General features: G+C 33.4%; 1 protein-coding gene and 1 pseudogene across 1 annotated transcript in view; one reads left to right on the top strand and one right to left on the bottom strand.

The window, feature by feature from the left end:
• OLFM3 (olfactomedin 3) overlaps positions 1-26603 on the top strand; it is a 196631-nt gene that overhangs the window by 101212 nt on the left and 68816 nt on the right. The window lies entirely within an intron of this gene.
• Positions 3185-4119, bottom strand: LOC129013314 (dnaJ homolog subfamily A member 1-like; annotated as a pseudogene).

Raw genomic sequence — 26603 nt, forward strand, 5'->3', positions numbered from 1 at the left:
GCATAGAGATAGTGTTAATTTTGAATATGTATAATTCCTGCATAAACATTTGATTTCTTTCAATATTTTTGTTATCACAGATTATTTTTCTACAGGGAGTTGGTACATATGAAACACACACACACCTGCTGTTACAAAATTTGGAGAAATTATCTAGATCAGGATTTCCACATTGGCACTTATGGACATCCTAAGCTCCATGAATACATTCTGGAAGGTTCTATGACAGATTTTAAGTTTCGTGTTCTGTATTTCAAAGATAAGTGAAAAAGGAATTAATCCAATCGTGTTCTGGATCATTTTGTGAGCATCTTTTCTCCTAAGAATTTTGTTGTTTTCAATTACTTGTTGTTTTCTACCGCATTTGTTCTGAGTGAGAGTCAAATGAAGTCAAGGACTGATATAAAACAAAAGTTATGCATCAGTTCAGATGGAAAAAAAGAGATCAGAGAATGGAAATATTGTATGGGTTAAGAGTGTGTAAGCGGGAGGCCGAGGCGGGCGGATCACAAGGTCAGGAGATCGAAACCACGGTGAAACCCCGTCTCTACTAAAAAAAAAAAAAAAAAAAAAAAAAAAAAATACAAAAAATTAGCCAGGCGTGGTGGCCGGCGCCTGTAGTCCCAGCTACTCGGGAGGCTGAGGCAGGAGAATGGCGTGAACCCGAGAGGCGGAGTTTGCAGTGAGCCGAGATCGCGCCACTGCACTCCAGCCTGGGTGACAGAGCGAGACTCTGTCTCCAAAAAAAAAAAAAAAAAAAGTGTGTAGGCATGCTAAATTGAAAAATAAAAACGTCCTGCACAATTGCAGTAAATATCATGTGCAAATTGTGAGTGCACGAACTGTGTCCACTCTTAGAACGTATCAGCTTACTGCAGTTTTTAGTAACAAGTGCCATGGCAAATGTGCATAATAACTACAATGACTTTCACAGTGATTCAAGGACGACACAACATTCTTAAAATTAAAAGATAAAATCAATAGCAACTGAAAATTAAAAGGTGCTAATACATCTTCATATTATTAAACACAACCTGGTCAGTTTAAATTCAGGAAAGCAGGTGCATTTGCCATGCTAATGTTATTTAAATTGTATTATTTAACTGGAACTTTCTGGCATTTTTGTTACGTAAAGTAAAATGAATAATAAATTTATTCCTAATCTTTATAAATTATTGTTGCATATCTTTGTACATGTATATTTTATTACATAAATTGATATAAGCAAATAATATGCATACTTTTATTATTATTATTATTATTATTATTATTACCTATGTTTTAAATGGATTATTTGGTAACTCTCGCATGAGAAATCCTGCTCTAGGCTTTAAAACTTTTCAAATAAAAACCAGAGTAAGTAATAAAAGTAATATATTTACCACAAGCATATACATACACATTCATACAAACACTGAAAATTTTGCAAGTTTTTCATTTGCAGTGTAATATAAAAATTATAAAATTCAATCTGATATATTTTATTCTATTCCATTTCAATTATAAATCTGTTCATAGCCCATTAAATTAATTGAACAGCCTAATAGTAGTGAAGCCACACAATTTGTAAACCACTGCTTTGGAGATCTTGCCAAACAGTTCAACAGTCTTCACAGGCTATCTTGACACGGATCAAAGGTCCAAAAATGGGTTAAATAGAAGACTGAAGTTTCAACGGTAGAAAGGAAATTGTTAAAAGCTCTCATTAATGTACAGGATTAATATAAAATTCATGGAAAATGATTAATAAAGCATGGAATTTAGGTATATTTTAATGTAATCAAATGTGTGTGTGTGTGTGTATGTGTGTGTGTGTGTATTCTTGAGCTTCACGAAGGGTAGAGTAGCACCTAAGTCTAAGGTAAAAATGCTAGCTTAAGAGTAATTTTGTCAGAGTGCGCTGATATGCATAACTTATCTCTAGCAACAGAGATAAGTGGAGGTTTGGGATTCTAGTAGAGTGGAACAGAAAAAAGACAATGAATTGCAAATAAATAAGCAAATAGAGGAATTTAGTCCAAAACTGTGGTAAAACTGATGGATAAATAAGTCCCATTGTGGTTAGAAATAAAGGTTATACAGTGTGTACAAGGGCATAATTACTCTTAGAAAGGGTTTAAAAATAAAGATGTTAAACCTAAGCCCATTTGTCTTATTCAGTCACTCCAATTCCAGCTGGCCTGAAAGTAGGCAGGGTGTTTACATTTATTAGTATTATATTTATTCTCTTTATACAAAGTAAATAGCTCATTACTGGGATCATGTCCCCTGTATCTTGAATGTTGTGAACCAAAGAAATCTCTCAGGTGCTTCCATGCCACAAATAACATGTTTAAGCTCCATGTAGGGAAAATATTTCCAAACATACTAGTGGAAAGCTTAAAGAAGGAACCTGTCCTTTCAATATATATAATTTGTGTTAAAGATGCTTAAAGTTACACAGTTATAGAATGAATAGTTTAAATTACTGAAATACAATTACAGTCTATATTAGTGTTCCCTTTATTGGACTTTGAAACACGTTTAAAATAAACTTTAAAAGGAAAAATTACATATGACATAAAGACAAATAGTAAAATAGGCATTCATTATGCCAAATACTCTATTTCTCTTTCAAACTGGAAATATTAAATGACGTGGTCTGAAAAAGTGTAATTCCCTCTGAGTTTATGTAAAAGAAAATAAATAAAATAAGTAAAAGTCAATCTACTGGAAAACAAAATTATTCTTAGGGTTTAAATTATCTGGATTAAATAGCCTCACTGATTTACTAAATGAGATAATTTATGTATCTACCATTTTATGAATCTCAGTATATATTCAATATCTCAAAAGAGATTGTTTTATAAAATATCAAATAATAATTTGGAATAATCACTTCGGACATCTCACTAATAGAGCACTTTGTATTTCTGGTTCTCTGTGTTATACCTTCTATTAACTTACTCTGGAAACCAAATTTAAAACTATTTGTTGCCAAAGTGGAGAGAGATTTGTTGGCCATGCTCATCCTTGTCAACTTTTAAAAAATTTGTATTTATTCTTCCTTTAATTTTTAAAACACGACTCTAGTTGAATAGTAAAACAAAAACAATAGCAAGTAGTGAGCATATTAGGATTCCAGTCCTTTGCTCATTCACTACTGCACATAAAATGCCAGCAGCGAGTATCATCACTGGTCCCATTAAGAGGTTTGACACTGAACACCTCCGAAATGATGTTTATCATCCTCATGCTTTTCCATTGTAATGGTCCCACATTTGCTTCTCCATTGTAGTGGCATCAGCATCATCTTTCCCGATTTGAATCAAAGGCCACAAATTCTACTTGATTCATCTCATCAGTCTCTTCTACTTCTTTACTCTTTTGTAGGAGTTTTTCCAGCAAGGAGTTTGTCAAAAAAGGGAAAGCCATTATGAAGAAAGTTTACCTTAAATTCAATGATTAAGTGACTCTTCATGTGGTCTACAATGAATTGGCCTGCCTTCATTTAACACACACTTGATGGCTCCATGCTTGACAATTTGACCTGGATGAGAGAGGATGACTATGGTTCAGTTGTCAAGAGTAGACATTGGTTTTCAGAAGCCATGCAATACTACAGCCAGCTGTATATCCATACATATGAAAAGGTCTCCTCTTTGTCAGGTAAAAACAGCATGGTCCTTCTGATCTAATGCAATGATAATATCTCCCGGCTCCAGTCCTGGTTTTTGGTCTCCTTCATCATGAGATGTTATTTTCTGGCCATCTTTCATGCTTTTGTCAATATGAATTCCTAGAACCATCTTCTCCCAAAACTATCTTCTTTCTATTGCAGCTTTTACATCTATCTTGAGGACTGATCTGTTCCCCTTGGCCCTGGGTCTCCATGCACACAGCTTGAATTTGCTGAGCCATTCTGGGTTCTATCTGATGAATTCTTATTTGCATTCCAATACCTTGGCAATTATGACAGCACTGTACTGTTCCCCTTTTTTTTTACCCACCTCTGACTTCACACCTGTCACAAATCACATTATTTTGCAGAGCCTGTTTTCTTGTTGCAGCATCATATAAATCTTCTAAGGTTACTGAGAGCTGGTGTACAACACTTTTACATTTCCTTTTACTCTGCATCCTTCCTACTCTTCAGAAACCAAAAATTGGCTCACAGGTACATGAAAAATCCTTTCACCTGTAAGAGACATCAAAGATTCAGGAACTGAGGTTGATTAGAATCAATAAATGAATGAATGTAAATGTTACCATACAATCTACTTGAAAAAATTCAAATCTTACTTTTCCTGTTACCCTTCACCAAAAATACTAAGAGTAAAAATTATAGCAAAGTATGTATAGAGTTAGCTTTTGTTCCTTGAATAGGTAAAGGTTGAATAGCGAGGACGAACACTTGTTTATAAACACATTCTCTTTTGGAAAGAGCCTGTTTGCCAGCCCCTGTGGATTTCTTGGCTGAGGCTACGATAATGCTTGCAGTAAAGAAGAAAAGAAGAGTTGGGCATCAGCCACAATGGTGGCTAAACTTTGAATTCAATGCAAATTTTTCACCATTTTTAAAGTAGGAGTAGGGAAAATCATGTAGTTTCTTTAATAGCCTTGGACATTAAAATGAAAAGAACAAAGAAAAGGGAGGGAAAGGGTGGCAATGGGAGAGGAGGAAGGAGGAGAAAAGAGAAGCAAACATATTGTAAATCAAATTGTTTAAAGTAATTTTTAAAAATTTGTTGAAGAGTGACCATATTTTTCTACTAAGATTTAATTTTTATAAAAGGAATTAGGAAAAGTGTGTTTGTTAGATACATGCGCAAATCTCAAAGACTGCCCTTCAGTTGTTGCTGCTCATAAGCTTCTATAGATGAAGTCTTTGTATAGAAGCTTAAATTTGACTGGCTATCTGCTGGGGTCTCTTATATTCACCAACTTGTTGTTAGAAGGGTTTATGGAGAATACAAAAGCTTTATTATCTCCCCAGCCTGCTCTAGTCATTCTGATACCGAACTGAGACTAGAACCGGTACAATACATCTCTTGCTTGGCACACCTGTATAGTGTAAACAAGAAAAATAAATTGCAGAATCATTTATTATCAAAATTAATAGAGTCTCACACAGGGCAGAGTTTCATCTCGTTCTTGTCCAGCAGGGCCATAGAAAATATGAAGCTTGAATTAATAAAGAACTTCAAGCTTTATACAATTAAGTTTACACATTAAAAAATTTAAAATGTTGTCTTCAGTATGCCTAATTCTGCAATCCATAGTGTACCTAAAGACGAATATAAGATTTGGGGAGAACTAAGTATTAGGTAAATGCATATCAAATTGGCCATGTTCAACATTTATATCTTTTAAAAATGGCAATTCCATATGGTTCTAACAAACACATAGTGAAATATAACTACCTTTTGTGATTTTCATGGTAAATAATGTCCATGTTAAACCTGAAATTTTAAACATCAGTAATGAATATTAAATGTAGATAGCTTTGCATGTACACATTGGAGATTTGGCCACTAACATTTATTTTCTTTAATAGCTAAGCACCATGCTTGTCTACAAAAAATGAATTGACATTACTGTAGATAATCTAATGCATATAATTACTAGTCTTTAATGTTTATTACATTATGAAACATTCAGTGGGCTTTTGAACCTAAGTGAAAAAAAAATCCATCAAAAATGAGATACTATACAAGAAAGTGGTCCAAATTTTAAGAAAACAAACGAAACCATGCTTCCTATGAGTAATAGTGATCAGCAGCTCATCAATATTTTTTATTATTCCTCTAGTGCTTACATTTTATTTTTATTGCTTTTATTTTAATATTCATATAGTAATAACTAGCATGTTATTCATATAGCATCTACCTCCCTTATCTGGAATACTTGACAAAGTATACTATTATTTCTTTCAAAACTACTGACCATTTTAAATTTCCTCCTGAATCTCTGCAAAATATTTAAATTGCTGTGCTTAACCCAAGCCACTGTTTATTTTTTATACTAAGTTAATGATTCATGGGATGGATTAACTAGTGCAAATTTAAAATCTCTAGCTAAATCCTTCCAAACTCTGAGGACTGAGTGGAAGAAATATTCTCTTGCACCAAGAACAGTCTACAGGGTGCTGACATTAGTTCAACCAAAATAATTAGAAAGATAAATTTGCTAAATCACTGTGAAAACTAATGTATTACTAATAATGTACTGGAAAAGAGGCTGTTTCGTTAAATTGAATTCCCAGATTATCTAAATATTTGGTTAGGCTATATTGCTTAAGGCATGAAAGACCATGGTATCTGTGGAAAAGTGGAAATATTTGCTGTTTGAAGGCAAATTTTTTTCCAACAGTGTTAATTCATTCTGTTGTCTTCAATTTGCTGAACTATTACCTCTTTTTATTAGTGCTTAAATCTTCCCAAATTATTTCTTGAATTTCATTTTTATAATTATTTAAGCAATGAATCAAGTAATTCTTTTTTCATTGAGTTTTAGAATTCAGGATATTCATTATATTCAGTACTACTTCATGGAGTCGTTTTTGTTTGTTTAATTTTGTTTTATGCATAATGAACTTGGTGAATAAGCATGTGAAATAATTAAGTCTTTTATACAGATATCAGAAACAAAGTTTTAACTTGATTAGAAGGATAATCAACTAATCCCTTTTTAAAGAATTCAAAAAATTCCTGACTCATTGTGATATTTTCGTGTTGGCTGTGATATATTATTTGGGAGAATTAGAAAACCAATGATACTTATTATAAAAATTTCAGAAATTATAGAAAAGTCTAAAAACTAAAATGAAACTAATATCACTCCTAATCCTGGCAAGATTTCATCACAATAGTTTTCTTCTAGATTGTTTTCTTCTTTCTGTGTGTGTGTGTGTGTGTGTGTGTGTATGTCTATAGGCATAATTGTGTTTTAAGGTTGTTTATATTATTACTTGTACACAAAGATTATCTTCCTTTTTTCATTTTATACTACATCCAAGTATTTTCCAAGATTATTAGCTATTTTCCAAGATCATTAAAAGCTCTTTGAAAGACATACTTTTAACATGAACAATTATCATATTTTCCAAGATCATTAAAACTATTTTCCAATATCATTTTCCAAGATCATTATGTTCCAAGACCATTAAAAGCTATTATTTTCCAAGATCATTAAAAGGTCTTTGAAAGACATAATTTTAATATGAACAAGTATCATATTTAAGACTTCAACCTGATTTACTTAATCAGTTCCCTATGGCTGAATTTTTTGGGTATTTTCAACTTAGTCATTGTATATAATATGGATTACAATATTTGTTCTCCACTCTTTTCTGGCTTTTTTATCATTTCCTTAAGATGACTTCTGAGAAGTAGAATTATAGGTTCAAATGATGTGAAAAATAAGATATTTAACAGTAGAAAAATAATATATTTAAATATGGCAAATATACGTAGAATAAACATAACTATCTTTAACTCCTTTTAATCTTTGACCTCTTAGTCAAATACTGCTAAGTTTTATGTACATTTTTATATATGTTATCTATGCTAGATCAGTATATCCAAATATACAAATTTATTACATGCACTTTTTTATTTTATGATTTTTATTATTATACTTTAAGTTCTAGGGTACATGTGCACAATGTGCAGGTTTGTTACATATGTATACATGTGCAATGTTGGTGTGCTGCACCCATTGACTCGTCATTTACATTAGATATATCTCCTAAGGCTATCCCTCCCCCCACCCCCCACCCCATGACAGGCCCTGGTGTGTGATGTTACCCACCCTGTGTCCAAGTGTTCTCATTGTTCAATTCCCACCTGTGAGTGAGAACATGCGGTGTTTGGTTTTCTGTCCTTGTGATAGTTTGCACAGAATGATGACTTCCAGCTTCATTCATGTCCCTACAAAGGATATGAACTCATCCTTTTTTATGGCTGCATAGTATTCCATGGTATATATGTGCCACATTTTCTTAATCCAGTCTGTCATTGATGGACATTTGAGTTGGTTCCAAGTCTTTGCTATTGTGAATAGTGCTGCAATAAACATACATGTGCATGTGTCTTTATAGCAGCATGATTTATAATCCTTTGCTATATACCCAGTAATGGGATGGCTGGGTCAAATGGTATTTCTAGTTCTAGATCCCTGAGGAATTGCCACACTGACTTCCACATGGTTGAACTAGTTTACAGTCCCAGCAACAGTGTAAAAGTGTTCCTATTTCTCCACATCCTCTCCAGCACCTGTTGTTTCCTGACTTTTTAATGATCACCATTCTAACTGGTGTGAGATGGTATCTCATTGTAGTTTTGATTTGCATTTCTCTGATGGCCAGTGATGGTGAGCATTTTTTCATGTGTCTTTTGGCTGCATAAATGTCTTCTTTTGAGAAGTGTCTGTTCATATCCTTTGCCCACATTTTCATGGGGTTGTTTGATTTTTTTCTTGCAAATTTGTTTAAGTCCTTTGTAGATTCTGGATATTAGCCCTTTGTCAGATGGGTAGATTGTAAAAATTTTGTCCCATTCTGTAGGTTGCCTCTTCACTCTGATGGTAGTTTCTTTTGCTGTGCAGAAGCTCTTGAGTTTAATTAGATCCCATTTGTCAATTTTGGCTTTTGTTGCCATTGCTTTTGGTGTTTTAGACATGAAGTCCTTGCCCATGCCTATGTCCTGAATGGAATGGCCTAGGTTTTCTTCTAGGGTTTTTATGGTTTTAGATCTAACATTTAAGTCTGGAATCCATCTTGAATTAATTTTTGTATAAGGTGTGAGGAAGGGATCCACTTTCAGCTTTCTACATATGGCTAGCCAGTTTTCCCAGCACCATTTATTAAATAGGGAATCCTTTCCCTATTCCTTGTTTTTGTCAAGTTCGTCAAAGATCAGATGGTTGTAGATGTGTAGTATTATTTCTGAGGGCTCTGTTCTGTTCCATTGGTCTATATCTCTGTTTTGCTACCAGTACCACGCTGTTTTGGTTACTGTAGCCTTGTAGCATAGTTTGAAGTCAGGTAGTGTGATGCCTCCAGCTTTGTTCTTTTGGCTTAGGATTGTCTTGGCAATGCAGGCTCTTTTTTGGTTCTATATGAACTTTAAAGTAGTTTTTTCCAATTCTGTGAAGAAAATCATTGGAAGCTTGACAGGGTTGGCATTGAATCTGTAAATTACCTTGGGCAGTAAAAATGAATCATGCCATAATTACTTCACATTTAATTTTTCCCATTTAACAATATAAGTATTTTTCCAAGTCAATAATTATAAATGAAACATACTCATGTTAATAGCTGCATACTATAATACTACACAATTTGGATATATGCTTTTTTATTTAACAATTCTTATTGATTGGCATTTATGTTGTTTCAAACAATGCAACTGTAAGCATGAGATATATATCCACATATACTGATGCTTTTTTTTCTGTATAATGTGCTCAGCTGTGGGATTTGTAGAATTTTAACAGACAATTTTAAGGTTGTTTATATTACTTATACACAAAGATTATCCTCTTTTCACTTTATACTACATTGTAACTATTTTGGAAAATACGTATTTACCAAGATGATTTTATTTTGGAAAATAAGTATTTTCCAAGATGATTATATTACTACTTGGACACAAAGTACAATAATACTGAATTTAGAAAAAATTTTAGCAATCAAGTTGCATAAAAGACTGTCTGTTCCCTGTATCAAACTGAATTAAGAGATGTCCTAGACATTATTGACCTTAAGGTCTTACTGGAAAAAATTCTCTTAAGGAGAATTTCTTTCAAATTTTACTCTTCCTATTAATGATTTTAAATATGTTATTATATGTTCATTTCTAATTTTCATTTCTTATGCCATAAATTGCATTTCCATATTTCTTGCCTATATTTTATTGGTTTGCCATTTTATTGTAAATATCTAGGAGCTCTTCAATATTAAGCATTCTTAACATTTTTTCTGTCATAGGTATACAATTATTTTCTCTCAAATATTTGTTCTTTTATTCTGTTTATTATGTTTTCTGCCACAATAAAGTTTTTTTTTCCATTCATGGAGTCAACTCTTTAAATTTTTTGATTCATGGCTTTTTGTTTCTTGATATTTGTATAACCTTACTCACCAGGAGGTTATACAAATATTTCACCTGTATCTATATTTTATGCATTGTAATTTATTTAAAAAAACAAAATTTTCTCCAGATAATTTGAAAAAAGGGTCTAAATTAACTTATTACAGAGTATTAGCTAATTGTGCTAATAGCAAATACTAAAATATCCATTAATTCCCCTCTTAAGATTTTTCAAGAGAAGAAATTTTATAACTGAGGGTAGTCCATTGGAAGAAAGTATGGTATTTTATTTACCTTATTATACCCAGACCCTGTCATAGGAGATGACTTTTAATAAATGTTTAATGAATGAATTGGAAAGAATCAACAAGGAGAAAATATGATCTCATTAGTAATCTGGTAAAGGAGTGTGTTCCAATAATCTATTGCTGTGCAACAAACCCAAAATTTAGTGTCTTCATATGGTGATGTTCTAATTGTCTGTCTCAAAGCTCTGTGGGTTGGTGGGCCTCAGCTACGTGGTTTCATTTGGAGGTCTTTCATGCAACGGCAGTCAGATAACACCTGGAGCCATCTTAACTAGTGTCCCCACTCACATGTCTGATGTTCTAGCTGGAATGGCTGCAGTAGCCAGGGGCTGGTTCCCCCAAGCTAACATGCTATGCCTTGGATGCTGATTCTTCCCCCTCCAGTCTCATTTCACTTTTTTCCTTTGCCTTGTGACTGAACTATATGAGAAACATCACCACTTTATTTTATGTACATACAAAATTATCACCCTCCACCTACCTACCAGCCGGCCTCCTCCCTTCCCGAGACTTTTATGTATCATTGCATAATATCTGAGCAAAAGTTGTGCTACACTTCTACAAAATGAACAACTTAAAATTAGTATTAGTTAACTTAAGTCTTTCCACTTTTCTATTATGTTTTTTTTTTTCCATACCATGTATGTTTTCTCCTCCTTCGCCTCTCTTTTCTTACACATTTCAAATCTCGGGTGCTTGCGGGGAGAGGGTGCAACCTTCTCATTTTTGCATGAACTCAAAAGGAAAAAATCAAAAATTTTTTAAAGGACAAACACCTTTGTTTTTGTATGTACTCCCTCTTGCCCATATTCCAAATTAAGCTCAAGCTTGAATATTCAAAAATTCAACTGAAGCTTTTAGATCACTTATTATAAGATATTGAGTGTTTACACACTTCTTCCTTTGTCACTAATATCTATAGATGTACACTGGACCCTTGAACAATGAGAGGCTTAGGGGTGCTGACGCCCTGTGCAGTCAAAAATCCATGTATAACTTTTGATTCCCCCAAACTTAACTACTAATAGCCTGCTGTTGACTGGAAGACGTACCAATAGCATAAAGCATTGATTGACACATTAGCCTGTTGTTGACTGGAAGATGTACCAATAGCATAAAGAGTTGATTGACACATATTTTGTGGGTATGTGTATCATATACTGTATTTTTATGACAAAGTAAGCTAGAGAAAAGAAAATGTTATTAAGAAAATCATAGAAAAGAGAAAATGTATTTACTATCCATTAGGTGAAAGTGAATCATTATAAAAGTCTTCATCCTCATTATCTTCACATTGATTAGGCTGAGAAGGAGAAGGAAGAGAAGGGCTGTTCTTGCTGTCTCCATGACAGAGGCAGAAGAGGTGAAGGAGATGGAAGGAGACAAAGGAGAGTCAGGCACTCTCCATGTACCTTTATGGAAATACATCATAGTTTCTTTCTGACTTTTGCTTTTTCATTTATCTAAAAATATTTCCATATGGTACCAATCCTTTTTCCATCATTTGCTTTATTTCAGTGCTTGTATCATAGAAGGGCCTATGTCATAAAAAGCAAAGAAAGTCTTGAATGATCAGAAACTTTCTGTTTTCTGGCACTGGTTTAGAAGCTCCCATCTCCATAAAGTCATCTTCTGTTAATTCCTGTGGTGTGGTGTCTATTAGCTCTTGAATTTGTACAAAATCTATATCTGAAAACCCTTTATTCACCACCTTTTTTTGTCATATCCACAATCTCTTGCATAATTTTCTTGGCTGGCTCTGTTGTAAATCCTGTGAAGACATGTGCAACAGAAATCTTATGGCTTTCGTGGCTTTCATGGATTTTTCTATAAGAACAATGACATCTTCAATGGGCTTTCCTGGTGTTCTGTCTATTGGGGTTCTCTTTCATAGCATTGAAAATACTTCCCATAGAGTAACATGTGTAATGAGCCTTATAGGTTCTTATGACCTGCTCATCTACAGGCTGAATTAGAAACGTGTTTTTCAGGGCAAGTAGAACACTTCGAGGTCTTTGGTATTGAACTCATGGGGTTCTGGGTGGCCAGGGGCATTGTGCAATATCAAAAGAACTTTAAAAGGCAACCCCTTACTAACAAAGTACTTCCTGACTTCAGGGACAAAGCATCAATGGAACTATTCCAGAAAATGGATTCTCATTGTCCAGGCCTTCTTGTTGTACAACCAAAAGACTGGCAGCTGGTATTTATCTTTTCCTTTCAAGGCTTTAATAGGGCAGTCCTGATTATAAACTGACTGCATTTGCACAAAATATTACAGTTAGCCTATTACTTTCTGTCTTAAATCCTGGTGCTCACCTCTCTTCCTTACTAATAAATGTCCCTTGTGGCATTTTTTGTCTGTTTTTTTTTTTTTTTTTTTTTTTTTTCAGAATAGGGCACTTATCTCTGTATTAAAAACTGGTTCAGAAAGATGTCCTTTATTCTCAACAATTTTCTTAAGGGTGCCTGGGAACTTATCTGCTGCCTCTTGGTTAACAGAGGCTGCTTCTCCTGTTATCTTGACATTTTTAAAGTCAATATCTTTGGGAAAACATTAAACCATCCTTTGCTGGCACGAAATTATCCAGTTTTAGGTTCCTCACTTTCGTATTACTTTAAATTCTTATATTTAAGTAAAGAAAAAAGTAAAGAGGGATATGCCAAGGGGACCAGGAAAATAGAGAGGATATTGGGAGAGGTCTAGGCCTCCAGAAAGTCCATAAAAGGGGCTAGAAAACAGATGATCTAAGAAGTCAGGGAAAGTGCAGATTCTTCTAGATCATTGATGGTGCTGTGAACGAATGTTGATAAATAAGCCTAAACTTTCTTTCTTATTTTTAAGACTCTTGGTGATAGTGGCTTAAAAGATGATGAGAATCAATACAGACCAGGATTAAAAAAAAAAAGATAGCAAGTTTTTTATTTCCGTTCGGAAGGCCAGATGGAACCCGCTGTCTTGTCCTTTACTCTTAACGTTTCTTATCTAAATATTATGAATGTCATGGATGTATTTAACTCTGAAGCTGTTTGTCTTTTACACATGTAACCTGTAACTCTAAAAGTATACATTCTTGAGAATACAAAAATGCAATTATATGTATGTAAGTAGATATAATAATTATTGCTAATTGCACATCATTTCTTTTTCATGTTATTCTGGCAAAAAAAAAAGGGAGAGGCAGATAATTATAAAATTGATATTGTTCCCAGGTGGAAAAGCCAAGTAACTAGAACATGCTTTAGGAAGGTGATGCAGTGAAAGACATAATTGGATATTATCAAGGACATTAAGGGTACGTCACAGACACACATTGGTAAGGAAGGAAGGGATTCTGAAATATACAATAGGAGGTACTCCTCCTACCACTTGGGGCGCTTATACCACAGTGGAATAAGAAATGGCTTGAAATATTTTATGACTACATTATTTTAATTGGAAGTAGAAATCTGAATTTCTACATTTTTGAATTGTATATGTGTATATATATGTGTGTGTGTATATATAGTATATAAATTGTATATATGTGTGTATATATATTATATATAATATATATATAACCATAAATATAAGCAGACAAATATTCAGGTTTGATCTTAACCAGGATCCTCCAGGAGTCAAGCTAAAAACATTGATTTTTTTAAAACTGTAATACTGGTTACCTTCATCTTCTATTCCACTGGAAAGATGACAGCCACCTGGGACAGTTTTGCAGAGTAAGATTGGCTGATAGAAGTAACCTTAGGCTCACTTGATCTTCATTGGTCATGTCTTAGTTCCTTCCTATCTTCACTCAAGAAGGTCTTTGGTAAAGAGACCACTACCCAAAGCCTTAAACTAAGGAACTATGCCCAGAGGAATTCTGACTAGATTCTTTGGGGTAAGTAGATATGAAAGATAAAATTGTCAAATGGGAGACAATTTTATTTTTCATGTCTACTTTAACCTTACTGTTGTTACTGTAAAACAGGTGATCAGGCTCCTTCTCAGGAGACCGGACTTCATAAAACATCAGATGATTTCCTGGACTTAACCATCCTTGGCAGCTGTCCCTGCCTTGTTGAGGTTGGTCGAATCTTCATAGGTTTGCTCACTACTGGCAATTACATCTGGGGCAGTGTCATCTGGTACTGCCCAAGAGTCTATCTAGATTGCGGTCTTCTGCACCAAAATAAAGCAGATGTCAAACTTATAGCAACCATCTCTCACTTTACCTTCTCATGCCCTGTCATGCTTACATCAGTGTTGTCCTGGCAGAAAAAGCAGTTCTTCAGGTTCCAGGAGTTCTCAGGGATCCAGATCAATACTATCTTATAGGCAGCCCTGGCTGCAGGATTGGCAACCTATACTGACTTGGGTTTACATAGACATGAAAGGTGGCTTAGTTAAAGATTTGCTTGGTAATTTTTAGTCACCCTAATCCAATATATGTGGATATTCTATATATGATTATATAACAATATCAGAACTGGCAGAATTCTTTTAATCTTTATGTATATATATGCACTTATATTAAGGGTAGAAATAATGTAGTGTTGTTTTGTTGATTTTGACATACATAAATTTTTGGATATGACATTTCTGAAAATTTTATTGTTATATAATCAATACTTATGTAGTTTTCCAAAACACCATTAATCTTCATTTTAATGTTGCATCTTATACTCAATGGTATCTTAAAATCAAATGAATGTCGTGTGTGTGTGTGTGTGTGTGTGTGTGTGTGTATTTCATGACTAAATTTTCTTTTTTTCTTTTCTAATAAGACTAGATTTATTCAATACCCTAGTAAAAGTTTTGATTATAAGTATCCAACAGTATAAAAAGTACAAAACTGATCTGTAGATTTCTAATATATTAATCCAAAGTGCATGACTACATACAGTACATCCTACAGGCAAAGAGAGGTGGAAGGGGAAAAAGAAGACCGTGGTTGAGGTCTAGTAATAAATAAATAAATACAGAAGTAGAGATGATCCATATTATAGTATATTCTACCACCAATACTGCAGCCAAAATGTACAAAAAAAATCACTTCAAAATAACTCAGGAGGATGATAATGGCTGGACTTTTGTAATTCGCCTCAAAGACTGTGGGAGAGCCAACTCAACTCACTGTATAGTCTGTGCATATGGTGGCTTGTAGCATGTAGGTTTTTTCCAAAAGAAGGAAATATAAAATGTTTAGATTAAGAACCATAAAACTACAGGGTGCCTATAAAAGGTGGCTTACTCATTGTCATACTATCCAATTTTTAAAATGCAGTTTAAAAAATAAGCACTGAGTCTTGTTATTACACGGCAGGCAAATGTTTCTCCCTCATTCTGAAAAGACTGAACTGGCAATGCTTTTCCTGAACATTTGGAAAAGAGGCAGTAAGAGTACTCTGGTTTGGGTTCAAGTGAGAGGCTTTTCATGAAGATCTTAGGATTGAAGAGCTCTAAGTTCAGGATATCTCAATGTTCAGAAAGCCTGACTAAAAGAAGCCAAACCAAAACCATTTAATGTGAACACAAACCTCTTTTCTTTTAGTAAATTTTACTTTTAATACAGAGTGAAAGAAAATAAAAACTTAATAGGCTAAAACAAGTCAAACACCCATTCTACACAGATAAAAACCTTCACAAAGGTCAACTGAAGTAATCCAGAGCTGAAACTGAATTGTTCAGATTTTCAATGAAGTCATCAAAGTCATGTAACACAAACAAAAGTCGATTATATTTACACACTCAGCAAGCCCTCTAAGAAATGTGTCCCAAGAAGTATTAACCTTTGTTTTATGCCATCCTGAAGACTTGCACATTTTAATTTTCAGATAGCTTAACATTTTTAATCGAGTGTGTTCTCTACCATGCGGTAATACTTTGGTACTACTCATACAGGGTCTCGCCTGTCCTAAAGACTTGCCATTTCCCCAAGAAGAGCTTTGATTCAGCTTTAGAAGTTTTACATGAATTAAAATCTTTGTCAAATATTAATATGAAGGGAGGCACAGGATGCAACATATATAGTCAAGTTACCTCTCTGTATATTTAGAAATTACTTTCCCCTCCAAAGTATTTGCAACAGAAAGCTCAGTCTGTCCTGCTTAATAATCAGTAGTACAGGTTTGAATCATCAGAAGCTTGGCAAGACCTTAATATTTCAAAATTATTAACAACTGCCTCTAGGGGCAAGTTCATGTTACTGAGTTATGACAAATTTATTATCATGAGGGAAAACAAGAGTAGCCAGCCGTATTAAAAATGCCCCAACCACTGCTTCTCAATACTGAAAGACTAAAAACTACATACAGTTTATCATACAACAAATCCCATCTCTGTCCCCTAAAATTCCCCTAGTTTCATTCATTAGAAAGGGGTTTAAAAAAAAGACTTAAAAAGCACTTTACAGCAGCATTCAGCTTTCCTATGAAATACTCAGCATCTTAAATATTATGTACAACTCTTTTTTTAGTAAGCTAGACGCTGGCTTCAGAGTCTGTGGAACTGGGGGAAATCAATCCATTTAAAACCACTCTAGAAATTGTCTTTCGGCAGAATAGCAGGTATCCAAGTTAAAAATAGGAGGGTCATTTGAGACCAGACTGGCCAACGTGGTAAAACCCCGTTCATGAATGAGTTTTCATTCTCTGTATTTAAAATAAGAGTAATTAAATTATGTAGTGTGAATTTTCATGAGGTTCATTTCTAAAGTTGTAATCAGTGAAGAAACAGTTAATCTCTATGTGTTTTTGTCACATGTCTAGACATAATTATTAAAAATTTAGGCAAAAGTACAGAAAAACAGATGGGCTTTCTAATAGTAAAAAGCCTGAATGCTTGTTGTACAGCTGCTCTTTTTATAATCCCAGATTTTAGGAGATGGAGGAAAGAATGTTGTGAGCTTTTTCATCAATTATATGCTATTTTTCTTTACAATAAGAATGTAATTTAAGAGAAACTTTATTTTAGGGTGTTATTTGGCCTCTTACAAATTCATAAAGGAGTGACTACTGATTCAGAATATTTATGAAATTCAGAAAATGCATTTACCAAGCAAACCTTGCATCACTCTTCTTCAAATTAAAATTTACTGAATATAGAATAAAATATATTTGGTTATTTGCTATTCAGAATTACATTTACCAAAATGGCATTCAATCAATCCATAGCTAAATCTAGGCTTCTATATAAATCCACTTATATTAAGTGAATGAGTAATATTCCAGCCATGATAAAAGATAGGAATACATGATTTTAGACCCAGACCCAATGTATTGCATCAAAAAAGTAAAACAGCTCATTAACGGTAAGACATATAAAATATCAAACCAATATCAATCAAAATCTTTTACAAACAGAAGGTGAAATGATGTAGAGCCCAGCATCAAATAATTTAAGATATAGCAAAGCAGCTGAAACATTGAATTGAGAGAAAATTATTATTGTAAGGAATAATTTCTCATTTATATAAGACAGTGGTATGATCAAGAATAGGAAGAACTATAAATACATTTGGAAGTTCAACATTCAAACTATACTGTGTAGTCAGTAGCACATATAAATAATGCCATACGGACATCGAAAGAAAAAAGTGTAGTGTTTAATAAAATCAATCCATGTTTCCTGTGTTTTAAGCAAAAAAATGGATTCTCATTAGCTCTTGACAAAAGGGTGATGCCGCAGTCCACTGAGACTCTGTGGCATCCTCTGAAGAAGTTTCATAGTTTTTCTTTAGCTTTGTTAGAATCTTAAAGCTGAGGTGATAATTCAGCTCATTCCAAATTATCCCTTCTCTGCTTCCCTCCCTTGGTGATATTCCTCAGAACTTTCACAAGCATTGGTGGTCAATATGTTACCAAATGTGGTTCAGTTACATATATTTTGCAGCTCATATGATTTCACTAAGGGGCAATGATTACTGGTTGTAGTCCGTGATGAGATACACCTAAAAGCTGTTTCTATAACTGCTCTCTGCCAACTGAACTATAGCTGATCTGAACTGCGCAAATTTGTACCAAGGCTAATTCTTCATTAGTTTTCAAGGACTATGGTTGCTTCTGTTTTCTAAAGCTGTCTAGTAAGATTTTCTGCCACCATCATGAGTTGCTTCCTAGAACTCTGTTGCCATTGCTCAAAAGATGGACCCAGAAGATGCATGGCAACTAAGGTTGCTACCAGCTCACAGGTAATGGCTTCCGACATGAGCCCAGGTCAATACTGGAATCTTGTCTCCATTATTTCTCCCCCTACTGCTTCCTATAACCACTAATCTCAAGCCAGTGTTACAGCCTCAGTGCTACAGATGGCATCAGTATTCATCACTGTAGCTGATGTGGAGTACAAATATATCAGCTTATGAAAGTCACCTTCCCTCTGATGTGACCAGTTTAATGGGTGACCTAACATACGTGAATGCCTATGTGTTTTGTGGACTCTACCTAGTAAGCTTACATCTGCTTCCTCTGGCACTGATGGGGTCCACACAGAGCAGTTTGGGGAAGTTAATTCAGGTGTGCTGCACCATCATTGCCTACTACTCAATATCCAGACATGAAGCATATGACCATTAACACAACAATGGAGATAAAACAATCTAACCACCATCCCTTTAATTAAAAAATAGTACCCACACTTCTCTGATAAATGTCTCTAAGACATAAATCCAGCTTTGGGTCTCTCCAAAGATTTTTCAGTTTTCAGAGTCTCAAGGTCTTGCATTGAAATGAAAGTCTTAGTGCCCAGTTGTAGCTTCTCTGGGACATGCGGGTGAGAAGGCACTTAAATCCCCATTGTGCCTCAAGAGTATGCTCCTGAAGTCCTTTCACTGTGAGCTGTATCTAAGGTGATGCCACCAGCCATACATATCCTAAGCCAGTTTTGTAAGTATTAAATAGAAAAAAAACTTATCTAGCAAACTCTAAGGGAATCTGAATAGTACTAAGGCTTTATTAAAATGATATTAAAGTTACAACTAAGATTTAATAAAAAATATGTTGTATAAATAAAATTTGAAAAAAATGCTTCATTAAAGACCAAATATTTAAACACAATGTTAACAACTAAGTGACTTTAAATACTTAGACTAAGATCATTTTTAATAAGATCGTACATACTAAAATAATTTTTTTCATTTATAAAAAAAAAAAACAGGTTGATAATGAAAGTAACATGAAACACTAAAAGCCCAAAATAGGTTTTACCTATTTATCATTCCCTCTTTCTTCTCCTATTCCAAAATTCTTATGCAACATTGTCTCACAAAAATTAAAATATACAAAAGTAACTTCTGATGATGCTGTTTATTTTATGTAATAGTGTTGTTTTGGAAATATAGCTCATTGAAAAACTGGTTTCTAATATGTGATATCAGTGTCAACAAAATTGGAACATATTTAATCAAAATGAAATACATGTTCTGTATTTTGATCTCCTGATCTCCAGCTTTTAAAATAGTAGTCAAGGTACCATAACTTGTTGGTATCAAGAAGTCCTTCAGGAATGAGGAGGAAATAATGGAAAGAGAGGAATCTGGTTATCCTGATAAATACTGATGGTGTCACTCTTAAAGTTTTATCTTAAATGAACAGCTGGGTTAAAAGTTTCAACTTTCGAATCCAGACTTCTTCAAATGATCAGCAAATTAGAAATAACCATGGTTTGTATCATTTATTACTAGTCAAATATTGCAACTATCTGAATATTTTACAACATATTTGCATACTACTTTATTGTTTACAAAGAAACTTTCATATGTAAGCTCATTTGTTCTTCAATATGGCTCAGTGAAGGATCAGTTCACCAACAAGTATGTTTCAGATATTGTGTGAGTAGGTTGGACTCTTCTTCTAGTTGACAAACTGAAATTATAACCCAAGTCATGCACCTAAGAGGATGACAGAGCTAGATAAGGAATTGAAATATGATGATTGCAAATATTGTGTCCATCCCACTTTAGGACACTGACATTTACAAGACAATATGAACACAATTACATGACACAGTGATTTGTTACAACCTATACTAAAACCCTGGAAAAAACATGCAGTCTTCTAAATTATTTTAACATATAGAATTCAGGTAGGATGATTATTATTAAAAGATAAAAAAAGAAATATAAAAAAGCTTAATAAGCTAGATAAATTACTATATTTAATTTGGAATTTTAATGCTAAAATTATCTCTTAATTGCATACTACTTTATTGTTTACAAATCTATTGTTTATCTCTTATTTTGGCCAGGCTTTAATTTGTTTTTATTCTAAAGCAAACAAATACAAACAGAGCTAGAGCTGTTAAATTGGCTGCCCTAAATTTCTGAATGTAAGAGTAATTTTTTTAGACACTCTTCATCCCAGATATATAGAAATACTTTAGTAACAGTAATTTTGTGAAAGCACTTTACAGAGTAAGGTATGTAGTGGCCCAATAGCCACCATTTCTCTGAGTGCTCATTGCCTGGGCACTTTTGGACTTGCCGTATGGAGGAGGGAGCTTAAGAAGCCAGCCAACACTTAACATACTGTCTTCTGGCATTCGCCAATTCCCTTTAGTATGGTTTGCACTCTAAGGCTATTCGGAGCAGGTGGCTCCTGCTGTAAGAAGAGAGTTGTGGGAAGGTATCCATGAAATGAATATTTATAAACAATCCCAATCTTCATTTTAAGTATAAGGGAAAAATAAATTTTAAACAGAGAGGTCCTTAGGAATTGCTGATCTAAGGCATCATCTCTTAAATATTTACAACATTCTTATGTTGTGAAATTCTTTAATCTGAAGTACTGTAAATAAATTAAGAGTGCAAAACTGAATCTGCCAGAGAATTCTGATAAATTCTCTTTTAGCATGAGCAAGTCAGTCATTTATGTAAATAATTTCCTCATTTCTTGTGCAAATTGTTCTTCAAGGAAAGTTGAATCATTTTGTTATTTAACTGAAGTCTACTTTGTGACATCCACTTAAATGACAGTGTTGAAGTCTTTCCTTGTAGCTGTTTTAAAACTGTCAGGGCCATTCCAGCAAGATTACTGGAAGTTAGGTATAAGAATTGATGATAGACTGGATTAAGAAAATGTGGCACATATACACCATGGAATACTATGCAGCCATAAAAAATGATGAGTTCATGTCCTTTGTAGGGACATGGATGAAATTGGAAATCATCAGTCTCAGTAAACTATCACAAGAACAAAAAACCAAACACCGCATATTCTCACTCATAGGTGGGAATTGAACAATGAGAACACATGGACACAGGAAGGGGAACATCACACTTCGGGGACTGTTGTGGGGTGGGGAGAGGGGGGAGGGATAGCATTGGGAGATATACCTAATGCTAGATGACGAGTTAGTGGGTGCAGCGCACCAGCATGGCACATGTATACATATGTAACTTACCTGCACATTGCGCACATGTACCATAAAACCTAAAGTATAATAATAATAATAATAATAAAGAATTGATGACATTCTCCAACTCAATTCCATGCATACATATTTTGAGCTCTTGATATGGCTTTGAAATGGAGACAAGTGGTCTGATGACAGACAAAATGGAATATTGGAAATGACACTCTTTTATAAAGTTCAGCATAGGGATTGTAGATAACCACTTCTTGTATACACATTTTATTTTCTATTTTACTCATCTTACATCCTAGAATATACATTTTATTTTTTTAATTAACAGACTTTATTTTTTAGAGAAGTTTTAGGTTTACAAAAAAAAAAATGAGCGGAAAGTAGTGTTCCTATATCTTCCTTCTATTCCACAGATATGCACATAGTTTCTCCTGTTATTTACATCTTTCATTAAGATGGTACCTTTATTAAAATTGATTAGCCAATACTAATTAACATTATACTAACCCATTAACACTAACTAAACTCCACAGTTCACCGTAGAGTTTGTGTTGTACATTCTATGGATTTTGGCAAATATATAATGACATATATCCACCATCACAGTATCGTATAAAATAGTTTCACTGCTCTAATAGAAATGTATTTTAATTGCTTTTTCAGATTGCTTACTGCCATCTCAGTATTTTTCCACCCAATCTGGAGGAGATTATCTAGTTTAAAATTCAGTTTATACAGAATCATTTAATTTTTCTTCATTAACAGTGAATTTAATTACTTTTTTCATAAACTAATGTCTTTAAATGGATTTTAGCCAGGACTATGAGGTCAGAAATAATTCTACTTAATGAAATTGTTAGTCATGAGGGGATTCATAGTCATTGTGACTCAGAGAGTCTAATCCACAAATAAGAGAAGCTGGGATTTAGAATTCTGCAATGACTTTTAGTGTAATGTCTGCTCATTACTTAAATCAGGATGGGAAAATTCCAGCTGGCCAGTTGGAAACTACTTAGCCAGTTGGGGAAGATGAGACTAGATCCTCCATGCCCCTATTTCTTAAAGTTAGATTTGCAGATAATCTGCCTTCTCCTTCCATTCAATACCTCAAACAGTATCACAACGCAGAACAACAGATCTAACACTTGAGATAAAATAATACCAGTTATTCTGTGTGACCCTGGGCAAGAAATTTAGTGTTGTTGAGCCTCAAACTCCTTACTTAAAAATACTGAATGTGAGTAACAACTTGACACTTGCCTCAATATCTGTAATGATCAAATTTTTTAGTATATATCAAATTTTTTTTTTCTTTTTTTTTTTAATTTTTTTTCTTTTTATTATTATTATTATTATTATTATTATTATTATTATTATTATACTTTAGGCTCTATGGTTATATACATAGTACCAGACATTTGACAGATGCTCAATAAATATTTGTCACTGCTGTTACTATTATTATTATCATTATTATATTATTAGAATTCTTATCATACTGTGAAGATACAGAAAAGAAATTGACCATAGCAACAGCTGACTGCAGTTCAGGCAAAAAATGATCAAGATACATATTAGATCTTCCATTCCAGACATGGATAGCTTTAGCTGTACAGCCAAAGTAAATTAGCATTTTAGTGACGGGGACAATGTTCAATTCAAGTAAAACTCATTGGAATTTCTCCCAGCTTCCCTCTGGGTTAGTTTGACATGTGTCTATTTACTATCTAATGTGAAATCATCCAAAATATAGTCAGTCTTTGAAAACTACATGGTCAAGAGGCAGGAAAGGTTTTTTCAAAAACCACTATTAATAGTAAAAGTATTATATATTTTAAAAAGTTCCCTATGTATTTTTCCAACTTATAGAACTAGAGGACTACAAAGCTATGATGATTATTCCTGCTCTCAGGCCAGTCTGCTCCTAATAAGCAATGTAGGTAAGAGGAAGAAATGAATAAATGTTGAAGTCATATTACATTTTAATAGTCAAAATGTTTTCTCTGCTAGATCTTGAAGTTGGAGATTAATTATTTTAATAAATAAAATGTAAATTTTTTGAGAATAACAATAAAAGTCAGTATTTATTAGTGTTTAATTGGTCTGGCAAAATTTAAATGATGAGGAAGTATTGCATCATTTAAACCAAACAGTTCTCCGAGTACCATTATTTTCTTCATTCTACACTAGAGAAAACTGAAAAAAGATCTAGTAACTTGACTAAGCTAGAAAATGGTGTGAATAGAATTTGAACACAGGCCATATGGTTAACACTCCTCTGTAACTCAACTATTCTGTTATACTACGGAAGAACAAATACATTGTAAATAAAAAAATAATTAAACCCAGATCTACCACATAGTACTCATAATCATGAAAAAGTTGCAATACTTGCACCCCCCACCTGGGCCCCAGCCAGTTACATTTTCCTTAAATTAAGGTCCTATAGGCCTTACAGGGTTGCTATATTTTGTACAACTTCCACAAATGACTAACATGATAGTATTATAATGTATATGTTTTTCTATTTTTAATATAAAAGCTTGCATTTTATTAGCCTATCATTTTATGAGCCTGAATTTCATATATTGAAGACAATTTCCCCCATACAAAATAAATTGTGATATATAAAACAGCAAGAATACAATGTTAAATCATTTTTGGGATTTTCTTGAGGCTGTTCTTTTCTGCTTATGCTCTTATAAATGAATATACATATGCAGAAGGAAGAGCAACAAAAGGGAAGCTTGGAGGCAATGTAAAGGGACACGGCACTCTTCTCATGCTCATATTTTTATTATCACATTCTATGAAGCCATTCAACTCTTCTTCATGTTTATTCATATTAAGGTAGCTGTGTTTTATGGTGACATTTTGATAGACTTCATCTTATTTTAGCAATTCACTTAGTTTGTGAAAATGTAAGTTGTATATTCTCAAAATTTTAAGTATTCACTGAAACATAAATTTTCAGCTGATGTCAGCTTTTAAATGTCCTACAATCATGTAATTAAAATTAGGTTGATTTGTTTTTAAAGATTTTAAAATTTAATACCTTTTTTCCTAAAACTAACTTATTTTTTGCATTGTACCCATTAAGATATAGAGTGTTAGACAATCTTCAATAGAGTTTCTACAGAAGCAAAAATGATAGAACAAGCCTTCTGAAATCTAAAAAGTACTAAAATGTTCATCTTCATTACTAAAATATAGTAATTAGATGCAAAATTTTAGTCCCCATTTCATGTTGTCTTGTTCGTTGATGCCAAGTTGAGGTTTCATTACAGAATAATTATCATTCATCATCATTTAACTTGGAAAGTCTGACTTCTGAGGAAATGAGATTGAACCAGAACAATTGAGATCTTTCCAGGGAAGCTAGATAAACAGTTTTTACAGACACTGTTTTTAAAAATTGAAAAGTAAGCTATAATTTTTATTTTAAAAACAAATCCCCTCTAAGGAAAAGTATAGCACTTATTTCAATCAGACATATATGTATTAAAGCTTCCACTCATCTCTTAATTTTCTCCTATCCAATCAATCCCAAATACCTTTTTAATATATCATTAATCTTTAGCCTTTTTCAGACCTTTAAAAATAAATTTTCTGAACTCTCGCCATAGCCACCTAACTCTACCAGATCTATTCTCCACTCAACCACTTGGGTTTTCTGACTAAATCAAAGAAACAAATAGATTTGCTCATGCCACTGCCTTGATAAACACCTTTGCTAACTCCCTGTTGCCAATATGTTGATGCACATATAGCCTATGAGGCTTTCCATCTCTTTTCAACATCTCTGAACTTATCTATAATCTTCACCTTCCTATGCTTCAAGGACATGAACCTTCTTACCTTCCTCTCAAACACACCAGTTTCTCTGAGCTTCTGCTTTCACTCCTGCAAAACTGCCACCCATTCTTTAATGCTCAACTCAATTATCATCTCTCTAACGTATTTCATAAATCTTTAACTCAAAGTGAGTAGCTGACTTTGTGATCACACAGTAAGAATTCATTTTTCTATGACAACATTCATCATATTATGCACTCATAATGTGACCACTTCTCTCTGTGGTACTTAAGTTCTAGCACATAAGTAGCTAAAATACATATGTTTTAAATAATTTTAATGTAAATTCTAGTTTCAGTGTATATTCAAAGTATATCAATGCATATTTATGTGCATTCTATTTTCGAAGTATTTAATAGTATTATAAATCATATTTATATTACTTGTGTCAAATATCAAAAAAATTAACTTTTTTGATATGATTTAGATTATAAATATGATTTGTTTGGTTTGGTTTGGCTTTGGTTTTGTTGTGCCTGAGTGACTTATCTATGGAGATGTTTATTGTTAAAACACATGAAAGTTCTCAACTGTTTTAGGATTTCTGTCTATTTTAGGGTTTGTGTCTATTGATAGCCTGTCAAGCTATCAATTCTTACTGCTGATGATGCATCTTTCTGCAGAAGATGTCAGCCAAACCACTCAATATTTTTACACGGTAAATTAACTAGTAAAGTAAAACTAACCTTATTATAATTTTGTTTACAGTAAAAGTGAATGATGACCTGGGGGTTTTCTTATAAAACAAAATATTCGAACTTTAATGTTTAGACTGTGTTTTCTCTGTTGGGATCTAAAAAAACTTGTTTTCGACACACATTTTCTTATTCTACTTGAGATTTATAGTTAAGTGACAGTAAGTAAAATGGTCTTAAAATATATTCATTCATGTGTCAGCACAAAAGTACACTTACTGATTTTTATCAAGTATTTAGCATTATATTTTCTTGGGATTAAAAAAATAAAATTCCTGCTGTCAAGGAGTTTGGTAAGGGTGATAAATATAAAATGAAACTACTAAAA

Source organism: Pongo pygmaeus, chromosome 1 (assembly GCF_028885625.2).
Source record: "Pongo pygmaeus isolate AG05252 chromosome 1, NHGRI_mPonPyg2-v2.0_pri, whole genome shotgun sequence".
Taxonomy (NCBI): Eukaryota; Metazoa; Chordata; class Mammalia; order Primates; family Hominidae; genus Pongo; species Pongo pygmaeus.